This window comes from Neopelma chrysocephalum, unplaced genomic scaffold, assembly GCF_003984885.1.
Source record: "Neopelma chrysocephalum unplaced genomic scaffold, ASM398488v2 Primary Assembly neopelma1_42, whole genome shotgun sequence".
Lineage (NCBI taxonomy): Eukaryota > Metazoa > Chordata > Aves > Passeriformes > Pipridae > Neopelma > Neopelma chrysocephalum.
The window spans coordinates 1907119-1920401 of record NW_020897700.1 but is presented as its reverse complement, the minus strand read 5'-3'; the positions used below and the strand labels follow the sequence as shown (position 1 = coordinate 1920401).

The 13283-nt window shown below is 36.6% G+C and overlaps 1 protein-coding gene across 13 annotated transcripts in view; it reads left to right on the top strand.

Annotated features, from left to right (window-relative positions):
• Positions 1-13283, top strand: part of FRYL (FRY like transcription coactivator) — a 163882-nt gene that overhangs the window by 27012 nt on the left and 123587 nt on the right. The window lies entirely within an intron of this gene.

The following is a 13283-nucleotide window of genomic DNA, read 5'->3' as shown; positions in this document are numbered from 1 at the left end:
AGTTTATATTCCTTTTTCGAATAGTGCAGCTGGGTGGCAATGGAAAAATTCAATTTTACTTTTTTTTCTTTTTGTCTTCAGCTAAAATACTACAGTCTTGAGCTTTTATGTCTTGGATCCTGAAGGCTGTTGCAGTTTTCACTGTTTGCTGTGTGGTTGGCTATTTTCAGGAATTAGTATGGCTTTTAAATTTTTTTCCCTTATGTGTCTACCTGCAAAGGTGGGAGATGGTGGCATTCCTCCATCTTGCTGAGTGGCGAATTTACAGCCTTAACTATGAAATTAAGCTTGTAGTGGTGGTGGGAGAAAGGGGTTTCCTTGGAAAGACTTCTCTTAGCCCTTCTGATTGTATTATAAACCACTTTTTTTCAGTGTGTCAGGTTGAGTAGCATGAGCAAATGGGGAAAGCAGCGACAGTTCTGTTTTGTTAAACAAGTTGTTCCTGTGCAGAAGTAATTAGAGCAAGTTAATGTTGTAATGGTATGGGCTATTGAAGGCTGCTTACAGAATAAGGTCTGTTAAGACTGTTACTGCCTTATGTGCTTGAAAACTCTGATCAGAAGCTCATGGTGTCTGATGGTGAAGGTCTCTTAGCCTCATGTCACAACTTAAATGTCTCCATGGGTGTATCTCATCAATTCTCCTTTTATGCTCTATTCTAGTTTCTTTACAGCTCTCAATTCTAAATAATTTTTTTCAAATGTTATAATTTCAGAACAAATAGAATTGTCTTTGTGCCAGGTTAAAAGAAAATAGAATACACCAGTTCTGCTGTTGAAGATGAATTTTTCTCTCTTGGTTATTAAATATATGTCAAATGGTGATTATTAGGAGTGATTTTGTGGAAATCAGCAGTGCCTGACTAGTGTCACTTAATATTGTGATGTCATCATTTGCGAAATGCAGACTTATAGTCTCTTCTGGGATCATGCTTTTACAATAGCAGATAGTAGCTGAATCCTCTTTAAATTATCTGCTTATTTCTATTTTTGTATCGTGGTAATGGAATGAACTGCTCTGCTGGAATAGAGCAAAAGAACTACTGTGTTTACCAGCTGGGTATGCTGCAGAAGGCAGGTGCCGACCAAACAGGTAATAAAACAATAGAATTATTTGAAAAAAAAATTGTAACATTTACTTGCTTGATGTCAGCAGATGTGGTGTTAATGAACCACAGAATTTAACATAATGAAGCTGTTGAGGAACTCAATAGGTTTTTTAACCTAAGGTGGTTTGTCCTGTAAATATGTTAGAAAGTAGGTGGGGTTTAGTTTTTTCTTTTATTTTCTATTCCTTACTGATACTTTTTAGGAATATTTTTGTTTTAGTGAAAATTTAGGTGAAATACTGAGTCTGACAACCATTTTTAAGTATAAAAGTATTTTAGAAGGTCTCAAACTAACCAACCAATCAAAAAAACTATTCCTGGCATCAAAAGCATAAAAGTTTTATTTTTATAGCACCACCTAGTTGGGTTTCACTATATCTGGCCTAAAAATTTTGTGTGGAATCCAAATGATGAGGGGTTTGGTTTTTGTTTGTTTGGTTTGTTGGTTTTTTTGGTTATTAAAACATTTATTGGATCACCTTTCAAAATGTTAATTCAATTAGTATATACTTTGTTTTGGAGCTGAAAATAGGACCTTGGAAATATATGCTCTCTAATGTGCCTTTTTAAAACATGTAGTTTCTGTCAGAATGGTTTCCAGTGTATTTTAGAAATCTTTTGTAACTGTCTTTTAGATGTATAAGGTTGTTAGAACTGTAAAAGAAAACCACAACTCACTTGTTGTAGTGTTTGCATATTGATTGTATGCATCACAATGCTTAATAAATGTTAGTAAAAGAACAGGCAGTTGTTTAAAATTTGCTGTAGCACTTAAAACTGAAAACTTGTCAACTCTTAAAAATTTCTATCTCAAAAAAGCTACAATTCAGATAAAACATAGAAAACTGAACTTGGAAGATTCAGATTGTAGCATTAAAGAAGGGGAACACCATGGCTGCCCTGTGTGAACTTGCAAATGGCAGCTGTACCTGTGGTGTGTGAAATGTGCCCTTCTGTTGCAGTTCTGTGCTTTCTGTTGTGTTGTAAGGCAGGGTAGCTAATAATGTGCAACTGTCTTAGTGGCCGACTGTGTAAGTCAAATCTGCAAGAACTGCAGAAGAGATGTTAATTTTATCAGGGCTGTGAGTATTCTCATTGCTCACAGTGTCCACGTGATTTCTGTGTATGGAAAATGTGCTTCCCTTCAAGTGCTCCGGCTAGGAGAGCAGAACTAAGCCAACAGGAATGTGTTCTTTGGTGGTAAAGAAATGAATAATAGAGCTGTAACTGCCTTGGGGTTATTAGCAGGGGCTGGATATGCATTTAGTGTCTGGGAGCACTTGCCCCTGTAATACCAGCAGCTCTGCAGGGCATGTTCAGCTCTGAGTTGCATCTCTGATGAGGCTTGTACAGGAAAGGATGATCATGGCCCCAGTGCCTGTGTGGAACAGAAGTCCGTTTCTGTACCCAAGTTCAGAGTTTCAGTTAGAGAAGACTGGGGAGGTTGGTGGACAACTAAGTACCCTGGCTTTCCCCTCCGTCTGACACAAGCTGCTCGCTTGTGTTCAGAGACTGCTCCATAATACTGTTTGGGATCCAGAATACTATTTACATAAAGATCTCTAACCCTCTCTCCTTGTTTTCTTATCACTGGAGATAGCATTGTTTTGCTTGAGTAATACCCCAGGAAATTGTTCTGTGTTTATTTTCCATAAGAAGTAATAAGTGAACCTTTCCTAAGGGCCTTTAGAACCTGCTCTTGAAGCACTTTGAAACAGAAGGTAGGGAAAGGAGATTTTGGTTTGATTTGAGTGCATTTTTGCAAGCGGATCAGGCTGATCTAACAGTTTGCTGTCAGTGAAAAGGGCAATCTCAGTCCCAGCTGTGCAACCCTTCCCCATCTCCTGTTGGTGCTGGTATGGCTTTTCCCTGAGCTGATTAATTTCACAATGCCAGCAGAAAATGTTCTAATATTTTTGGGGCAGTTTTTTTGAGATGAATTGGCAAAGGGAATTAACTCACTGAGAGAACCTTTTGGGTCACTAGTGGGGGCAGCATTAGATGTCTTACCATCACCAAAAGTAGCAGTCACCTTCTGGATATCCTCTGTTTTAATTGATTTGTGGAAAACAAACTCTTTAATATTTTAGATAAATGGAAACACAAGCATGTCTCCTGAGTTTTATTTTAAGTGCAGTGATGATATGTTTTATTATTACTGCTTATAAGCAGATACAATGACCATTGGGTAAATGTTTTTTAAGTAAGACATTAGCTTCAGATGGAGTCAATAAAGAATTGAAATAAGGTCCAGCAAATCTTTTTAAAAGTAAGCACAAGTGCAAAGAGAGTATGCTTCTGACTTCTTTATTTTACCTTAATATGGAAAATTGACTATAGTTATATTTAACTATAACGTTATGGCATGGCTTAGTTTTAGGAGACATCTCAAATATTATTTTTGACCTTATTTTTTTGAGATCTTTTTTAAAAATTGTACTTTGTACTTGACTGTATGCCTACTGTGCTTTTGCTGTAGCTGTCTCAGGGTTTCATCAGAAGAATAAGCATGCAGGAATTTACAACAGATACACTTTGGTTGATTTGCGAAGTAATTGTAACTTAGTGCTTCTTTCAAGGTGAGTATCAATACAAATCAAAGGTGGATCTAGAAGGGCCTTTTCTTCACACTTAACAGGTACTCATGTGGAATATATGTATATAAGGAAGTAATTCACTTGTTTTCCTCTGGAGAAGAGAGTTTACATTTTTTTCTTTATTGCTGTTGTTCACTTAATAGACTATCTTTGTATCACATTTGCAGGGTCTCATTGTATGCATCTGCTGGCACTTTAAAAGGTTTTCTCAAGCATTAGTATGTTAGTGTAAGGTGTCATATGACAGCTGAATCAATGTAATGGCTCGGTGCTGTCAACAGGAGATTGAACCTGTCCACCTGTATAGTTGTCTTGTATGTTCATTTTTAGTGTTCCTGTTGCATATCTATCTTTGGTGAGACTATTTAACTGGCTAAACCAATAAGAAACCCCCCTTTCCTTCCAATACCAACGGATAGGCAGCAAACTGGAACACTGTGAAAAGGAACCAACAGCAAATTTAGGAAGTGAATGTTAGTAACCTTGCTGTTTGGGCTTTGTTTTTTTGTTCTTTTTGACTTTCTATCCTGCAGATTGTGAGCTGAAGAGTAAGAAGTAATGAGAACTCCAGTTTATTAAGGGAAAAAAAATTAAAGATGAAATTGAACAGTATTTAGCTGCAAGTATTCTTTGAAACATTGGGCTAATTCTTTGAAACAGTGCAGATAAAACTTAGTGGGGAATTGTAAATATCTTTTGACCTTTCCAATACCAGTTACTTTAAGGTAGTTGTGAGAGGGAAAAAATAAAGCTTTTAACTTGGAAGGAGAGGGGGAGAGACATGATACATGTGGGGGATGAAAGAAAATTTAACATAGGCAGAAAACCAAGCAAGTCTTCAGAAGATTCTGTAAAAGCTGATAAAGGAGAGTTGTGAAGTGCTAAAGTCAACAAGATGTGGAGAAACTTGTTGTGAAAATAATGGTATCTGCTACTGTAAAACTACTGTTTCTGTGATATACTGGTAATACAAGGACATAAAAATATTCTTTTAAATTCTTTGTGTCTAAATTGTCCACAGGCCTTGAAAGTGACCTTTTGAGAGGGAAAGAAGAATTTAGCATGTTGTTCCTTTTTGATTTATACTGTAAATATCTTGCATGCAGAACAGATTTTAAAACTTACTCTATTTTCGATAATGTCTGTTAGTGATGCCAGGGTAGAGTATATAAGATGCTGAACAGCATGTAAAATAAAAATATCAGCTTATTTTTAAGGAGCCATTGTGAAATAAAAAACTGTTGTCCTTTAAAACACATCAAAGTCTGTCACTGGGCTAAAAAATCCAAAATAATATCCCCCCTGATGTTCAAGAAAGTATTTGTAAGGTCACTATAGTATTTACTAGCAGGACTAAGTCAGCAGTTGCATATGAAGATTCCACACTAGTGATATCAGCAATTCAGATTTAAGTTACAGGAAGATTATAATTGGAACATTTTGTTAAACAGTTTTTCCCTTATCAGTTGAAAAGGAAAGAACTCTGTGTTTCAAATGGCTAAGTTTTAGTTTGTAGGTGATGTGACTAGTCTTAATCTCCTTTAGGGTTTTTTTTTCTGTTTCTAATGAAAATGTGACTAGTAAATGGAAGAGTCAGGTACGACATTTTTCAGTAATTTATTATATTTTTGATGACGCTTGGTAGTTTCTGTTGGCTGCATTTGTTAACTGTTTTATGTCTTGATTTGCAAACTTCTGTGTTTCTAGTTGCTGTTGTTCTGAGCTCTTCAACAACAGAATGATTCTTCTCCTGTGAGTGCTAACTTTATATGGGTTCCTTATAAGAAGTATTATGTGGATACAAACTGAGGGAAAAGTAATCTCAACTACTTCTTAACCAAGGGCACTTTTGGAAAGTGTTCCCACTTTAGGTAAATGTCATTCTTTGTGTCTCTGACTTATCACTGAATAGCCTTTAGTTGCTCCTTAAATAAGAAAATGTCATGAGTGTTGTCTTCATTTGGGAATATGTTCTCTCAGTTAGTAAATGCTATTGAAGAATACCTGTGATTTGTTAAGTGCTGTTAGTGGTGGTTGTTTTACTTGACATGCATCTTCTTGCTCTCCAGCCAAATTCTGAAAGGTCCCTTCAAGCAAAAACCCACCCATACAGGAGGGTTCTTGGCTCAGGCTTGAAGATTCTTGATGTTTGCATTTATAAAAGAAAGATTTTGTTATGAAAAATCCAAATGCACTACCGACTTGAAGAGATAGGTAAAACTTTCAGAAAGCCATATCACTTTAGCAGTGGCACCTTCTGATTCAGTTTCTTTCTGCAGCAGTTTTTCATGAGATGCTCTGGATGTTCATGACTTGGTATATCCTTACTTTATAAGCACCCCTTATGTGGAGATACTACATAAATAATAATAATTCTTTAGTGCATTAGTACCGATGAGTTCTGTAGTGTCAAGCGTGTGTGGTGGACCCTGATTGCTTGGGAGACTTTCCTCATTAATAAGACCAGTATGGCAAATATAAACTTCAGGTACTCTAACATCAGGATACTGTTGCACAGTCATATTAGACACTGACTCAAAACTGTCTGGTGTCTCTTGGCATCTCTTAAAAATCCAGTGAGAGCCTTGTCTCAGTTACTTCTTTGAGAAGATGACTGGCCGAAGGAAGGATGTTTTTTAATTTCAAAATTTTTTCTAACTTGAAACACAAAACCTAGGAAATAATACATATAAAAGCAGCTCATAACTTGTGTAAAAATATTGTATTTATCTAGTATGTTGTTTTCAATTAATTACAGTTAGTTTAAAAGTGTTTTATCTTTATTGGTTGGAATTTCCATAAACTCCTGTTTCGTGGAAGGAGCTGCGTAGAACAGAATAGCTTAATTTGCCCAGATGTTGATGAAGCTATACCATTCACGTGTATAGGGGCATTGTATGTTTGGACAATTGACTTGTTCATGTCACTTAGAGAAATGAACAGTATCCATCTTCTGTATCAATAGATAATATGACTGACAAATAAAGAGCAGCCAGTTGCTGAATGGAAGAAGCCAAAGCATGTTCTTCACATTATGTGAACATGTATTTACCACCTGATTTCAGTTCTTCATTTTTCATTAACTTGTAGGGATTGTGTTGGTGTGATACTGTCCCTTTCCATTAGATCTGCTCTGCCAGATGCGGGTGCGTGGATGGAGAGCTGCCTGCTGCGTGTCAGGGGAAGTGCTGTGCTTTGTAGCTGCTGCCCCATGTGCATCTGCTGGCAGAGGCTGTTTTGTAGTCCACCAGCCAAGGCACTTTAAGGAACTTTGTGCTGTGAACTATTTGCACAACTTTCACACAAATGCAGCCTTGTTTTAAACTTTTAGTGTGTGATAGGTGTTTGCTATCTTAACTGTTGCATTTAGCTGCCCTTGGGTTTGTTACTACTTCTGATTCTCTCCTTTCTGATTTTTTAATTTCTTTTCTTGCATTTCTTCAATGCAACAGCACACTTGCTCAAGATAAAGGTTCAGAAATGATACTTATAAATTCTGTTATTTCTGACTTGCAAAGCAATGTGTATTTTACCTTTTAATTACCTTTTTTAATCTTAAAAGTATCTCTATTTTGTACATATGCCTCAGGTTCCTACAAGGGTATCTGTTGCTTCATAGAGATGCAAAAGCTGTAAAATTCAGCATTAAAAGCACTTAGTTGTTTAAATCCTGGTAACTAAAGCATTAAAAAATGCACTGTAAGTATTTGCTGGCTCTGGAATGAAGAAATATGCCAGTTTAGTTCAACTGTGAAGAATGCGATATTAATGTAATTATTCTGTTTATTTCTGATATTGAGTGGAGGAGCTCCACATGCTCCTGCCCTGTGTAACTGAAACATTGGGAAAGGCAATTTCAGAAGCTGAAACCTCAAGAGAAAATTGCCTGTTCATGCCTTGCAGAGTTTACTCCTATCGGTGATTTTTTTTAACATTCTTTCTTTAAAGTTTTCCTGGATGAATCCTAAACTTTCAGTGGTGTTTTTCTCTGATGCTTTCGATAGGGATAAAGTAACTGATCCTCGCATAATACAAATATGATGTTTCCTGTAAAAGTGGCACAGACATTCAGCAGCTTGGGAGGAGCAACAAAAATAGAAACATAACTGATTTGTAGCAGTTGTCTTAAGGCCTTGTAGGGTAACAGAGTTAAGCCTTTCCTTACTCTATCCATTTAAACGCCCAGCAACTAAGCAGGGATTTTCTGTGTAGCTCCGTAACTATTTCCAGGTTCTATTTAAAAGGTTGGTGAAAACCCAAGAGCTGGTTCCCCAAACATAGTGTGTTGATATGTTAATGCTGGAGCACAGTGAGGAGGCTGATACAGTTATTTTAGGTTGTCCAACATAACTTAAATGTTTAAGGGTTTTGTGCAGTCATTGAAGATTGAAATTGAGCATCTTAGAGGGAGTAAATCACTGTGTTTTCTAGAATTTTAATTATACAGGTATGCCTGTGAAAATTGAGAAACTTGGATTTGTAAGGCTTGTGAGATGTGGTAAGAGCTTTAGGTTTGTGTATTGCTTTATGTGTCTCATTTCCTCTTGGAGGGAGGTCGGTTAAATATCATCTCAGAACTGCCTGTTGTGGTGTTTGAGATGTTTCACCTTTTTATGACCTATTTGTTTCCTTGTAATCTTATGATGTTTGCTGATCTGGAAAGCTAGATTTTCAGGAAGGGCCACATACCTGTTTAGTCTAAATCCTTACAAAGGTGGTAAGGTCTTTGTTAAACTACCTTGAAAACTGTTTAATTGTTCAGAATTTAATTATACTTTCTTGGAAGTTGTGGGGAATTCTTTTTCTTTTTTTTTTTTTTCTTTTAAGGCAGGCTTACTCTTCAATAAAGACAGTATTAACTTACTGAAAAGGTAAATATTAACTGTATCCTCTTTGATCTTACTGAAAGACTGCAAGAAAGGTGTGCATCTTCAATGTCCTTCCAAAATGAGCTGGAATTTACTTATATTTGCAGTTCTTCCCCTGAATGCATTTCTGTCAGTCTATATCATCCTGAAGATGAATGTAGTAGAACTGAAAATTGCCAAGAAACTTTTGGAAGCAACAGTGACTGCATGTTTTTTATGTAACTTAAAAGAATGCCTTTAGCTGTGGTTTTAAAATTGAGTGTTTATGCTGGAAGGATTAATGTAAATTATTTTGTAGAGGGATGAGTAGACAAATCATATTCTGTTATTTTGGCCATCTCGGTAGAAAAGAGCAAGAGCTGCTTTGGGGGTTTGAGGGAGGGAGGTAGTATGATATGCATATACTCCTAGAGAAACAAAACTATTGTAAAACTGGAGAATAATACTTGAAATGAAGTGAAGGGAGCGGGAAAGGAAATGAAGCGAGAAATCTGTAATGTTCCCTGTGAAACATAAATATATGACTTATGTTGTTTCTCTGTCATTTAAAAGCAAACTTTAAAAAGTTAAATATTGCTCTGTAAAGATAACATATACAGCAATATCTTCAGTCGTGAAACAACCTCTTTCCCATACGCACCTTTTCAGTATGTAGAGGTGAAGCTAAAAGAACACTGTGAACCATAAGTTGTTTTGGTCTTGCATACCAGTGTTTGCCACAGGCCAGAGCTGCAGCAGTTAGTATGCATGTGGCACTTCCTTTATGTACATTTTTCAAAATAGTTGCCAGCAATGTCTCTGGGCAGCTCCAAGAAAATGGCATGATGCTGTTTGAATTAAAGGAGAGCTGTACAAACAGCCTTTGCATACACATTAGGAGTAAATGTATTGATCTACTGTGTATAGAGTTCCCTTTAGAAATATTTTTATTAAAGACCTAATTCTGCAAATAAAGATAAGTTCTGTTATCTGTGCTATCTACACTATGATAGTTTCAGATCTCTTATTGCTTGGGTCCTCTAGCTACTTAAAACACTCAGGGCAAATCTTACCTGTTGTGTGACTGGGCTTACTATACATGTGCCGAATATTCCATCTACAGGGTATGTGTTGAAGTGCCAAATAGACTTTGCTTGTACAGGTCAAGCATGCTACGGATGAATGGTACCATGAATGGACAGTCTAATACTTCCTGGAGCAACTGGACTTAGGACACATGAATCTTGTAATGTTATCAGTCTGTTTGCAGCCTGAATTCTGCAGAATGAGATTGCTGAAGCAGCCTGAGCAATTTGCTTCTAGCCATCCTCTTTACTAATAGTATTTCATATCTGAGCAAAAAGCAGTATGGACTGGATACTGGCATTAATCATTTTAGTAGAGTGCAAACAGCTTGTGTCTGCAGATTGAGCACTTCTGCTTTACAGCACGTACAGTCCTATTCTTGCCACTTTCTGTTCAGAGCTTACTGATACCAGCGTGCTCATTCATGCATACCTCACCTTGATTTTTGAGGCAGTATCAAAGAGATAGACTTTATAGTAGTCCGCTCCATTTAGTAGTGAAATTGATAACTGGTCCAGAATCAAAAGCTATGCAGATATTGGGGTCCATATGTAAACTATGTATTTATGGGAACTGTGTAATGTCCAGTCTACTAATGAAAGTATGCACAAATCATCAATTCCAGAGTTTCTTTTTGGATTTTTTTTCATACATGAACCAGCTCCAGATCAAAGCTATTGACTTACATTTAAATGCAAGTGCTTTCTTTCCCATTTTATGTAAAATAGTAAAATATTAATCTTATGGAAACCTCCTCTTATAAGTGATAGCTATTTTTAGTGGTCATACTTGTTGCTCTCAATGTTAAACACAGTGTACTTTCCAGAACTCTGTTTCATTTTCCTTTCTGAGAATGAGGAACTGGAAGAGAATCCATACTGTGGATGACATTTTCTAACACAATTGTAGCAATACATGATAATGATATCTTGTAACTGCATGTTGAGTTTTATTGGGTTCTTCTCCGTGAACTAGCCTCATCCATGGTTGGCGAAGATCAGAGGCTTGTAATCCATAGTTTTTCTTTCCTGCTTCTACTTTTCTTGTTTTGATTAAAAATAAAACAAAAAGTTACATTTCAAACTTTGGGGTTTATCCTGAAATCTTCTGTTTATTCCAGTATCTGGTAGGTTATTTCATTAGCTAGTTTCAAAGGAAAATCAAACCGAAAAAGTCTGAAATGGCAGTTGTTGTCATCTTTGGTTATAAAAGCATTTAAATCGGGTTGTGAGAAAAAAGAAATGTTGGAAGGCTTGTGCACAGTTATGCAGTAAGATAATGTTTATGACCCTGATGCTTCTATGATAGATCTAAGATACTGACAGATTACTCCACTTGCTAAACTGATAACTTGTTTTCTCCTTTTTTGGGGGGAGGGGAGGGTTGGTGAAAGTATTTTGTGTAAGCCGTTCATAAATCTTTTAAATTAATTATGTCCATTTAATCAAACTTGTTATGTCTGTGCATGTATGTATGAAAGCATATGTATCCAAGTAGTGTTAAAAGAACATTCTTCTTCTTAAAATATTTTTGCTCCTAATATTCCTGATCTTCAATACATCTACTGAATCTTTAAAAGGAAAACCTTATATTCTTGGTACATACAGTTCTCACTTCTTAGAAGTTGTTTATGGACTAATACTCTCTATTGAGCTAAGAGCATTTAGAATTAATTGCTAGTATCCTTGAGGAAGCCCAATTAATGGTGATCATTAGGTGGTAGTGTGAATAAATAACAATGCTACAAAATCTCAAGTGTCATGGCAGAAGACCATGTAACTTCCTTGGCCAAATGCTTCAATGTCATAAATAAATGCAAATTTTGAAAAATATTTCCTAACATTCATTTGATTTTGAAACACTACTTTACAGAAATACTGACAACTTCACTGTTTGTTGAAAGTCGTTTTAACTCCAGAAGGTGGAACATGGAGATTAGTATTTCTGTGGGGTTGTTTTAGTATATCTCCTGAGGTTTCTGGGGTGTTTGTTTTTTAATAAGTTTCTGGTGCTAATAACTTAAAGAATAAAAGCTGAGGGGGGGAAAAAGGACAACTACAAAGAACCCAAATTGTATTTTAAAAAGTCATTATTTTTGAGGTGCTGAGAGAGTTGGCTCATGATTTTGGAATGCACACTGTTAACAACGATTCCTTTGAAGAACTCTCTGTAGCCCAGTGTTAAAGGCAGTCAGAGACCAACCATAATTAATACAGTCTTTCAAATTAGTGGTGAAATTCATAAGCCAGTTCCAAAATCTGACCTTTATATCCTACTTATAACAAAATACAACCTCTGTTATATCTTACTTAGTAAGAGGAAAAAGGAATGTTTGAAGTGCAACTTTGAATTTATTCATAAAGGAGTGATGAAAAGGAATACTGCCTACTACATAGGCAGTATTACCTGAAACAGGCTTATGAAAGAAAGTTTGATGCAATGTCCCAAAGAGTTGCTTTGTGTGGATGCCTATCTGGGAAGAAAAAAGGACTGTTTGGATATAGGTAGGAATTCAGTATCTTGTTAGAGAAAAATATTTTTTGCAGGGGGAAATTTGGATTATTTTTAGTCTATCAAAACCAAGTGATGTTACCAGTCTCTCTTTTAATAAAACTGTTCTTCTCCTGAATGACAGTAGCTCTGTTGGTGGTTGAACCAAGCTAGTGCAGTGACGGGCTTCTCCTGCTCTTTCTCCAGTGTCCTGCTGGTGTGGTATGTTAGACCTGTCATTTAGAACCTCTTAGCTGGACATCAGCTGGTTTATGTTACCTCCCTATTAGTGATAATTATGTTGTCTTTTTGGAGTGGGGGATATAGATGAAAAAAGCCACAAACAAATGAAACCAAAACCACAAAAAATCCTGCAAACCTTAAAAGTATTTGATGTACACTTCCTAAATCTTTTCAACAACTTCAGATAATTTGAGTTTATCTGAGAGCACAGGTCTGATTTCTTCCTCATGCCTTGTTTACTCCTAGTACAGGGTGGGTGTCAGTTCTGAATGATGCAGATTTTTTAAAAAATTACCTTCAAGCAGATTTAATCAGTCTGCCTTGGATCCACATGATTATTTTTTTTGGTTCATCTGTATGGTGTGGGTCAAGTTATAATTTAAGTAGACCTAATGACCTAACAGTCATTAGACCTAAGGTCTACTGTTAGCAGCCACTGCCACAGTAATCTCAGTATCCAGTTCTCTCAATTTCTGTATTTGACCCAAGGGTAGCATTGTAAGTGTGGCAGTTTGGTGGCAGTTGTGGAAACAAGCATTATTTTCTCCATGTCATTGCTTTCTGCCGGTATGTAGAAATCTTTCTGAAATTTTTGACTACTTTTAGATTTGTCCAGTAAAATTTTGGGACGCTTTCAGATGTGTTTTTGACCTTTGTAAATATGCCACCTCGAGCTGACAGAGAGCCACCACCTTTTGATTGTACCTGGTAGTGTGGGCAGAGTGAAGGAGGTTTGTCTCAAACTGCTTTACTCTGTGCTGAAGTGGGCAAAGGCTATTGGTGGGGTATCTTGCTTTATCCTGAAAGAGTGGCATTAAAACCTGAATGCTGTCTAAGGCAGTGTCGCATTGCAGCCATTGGAATCCAAACACTTCACACCTTAGAGACTTTCCATTGTGGTGTTTGAGATGA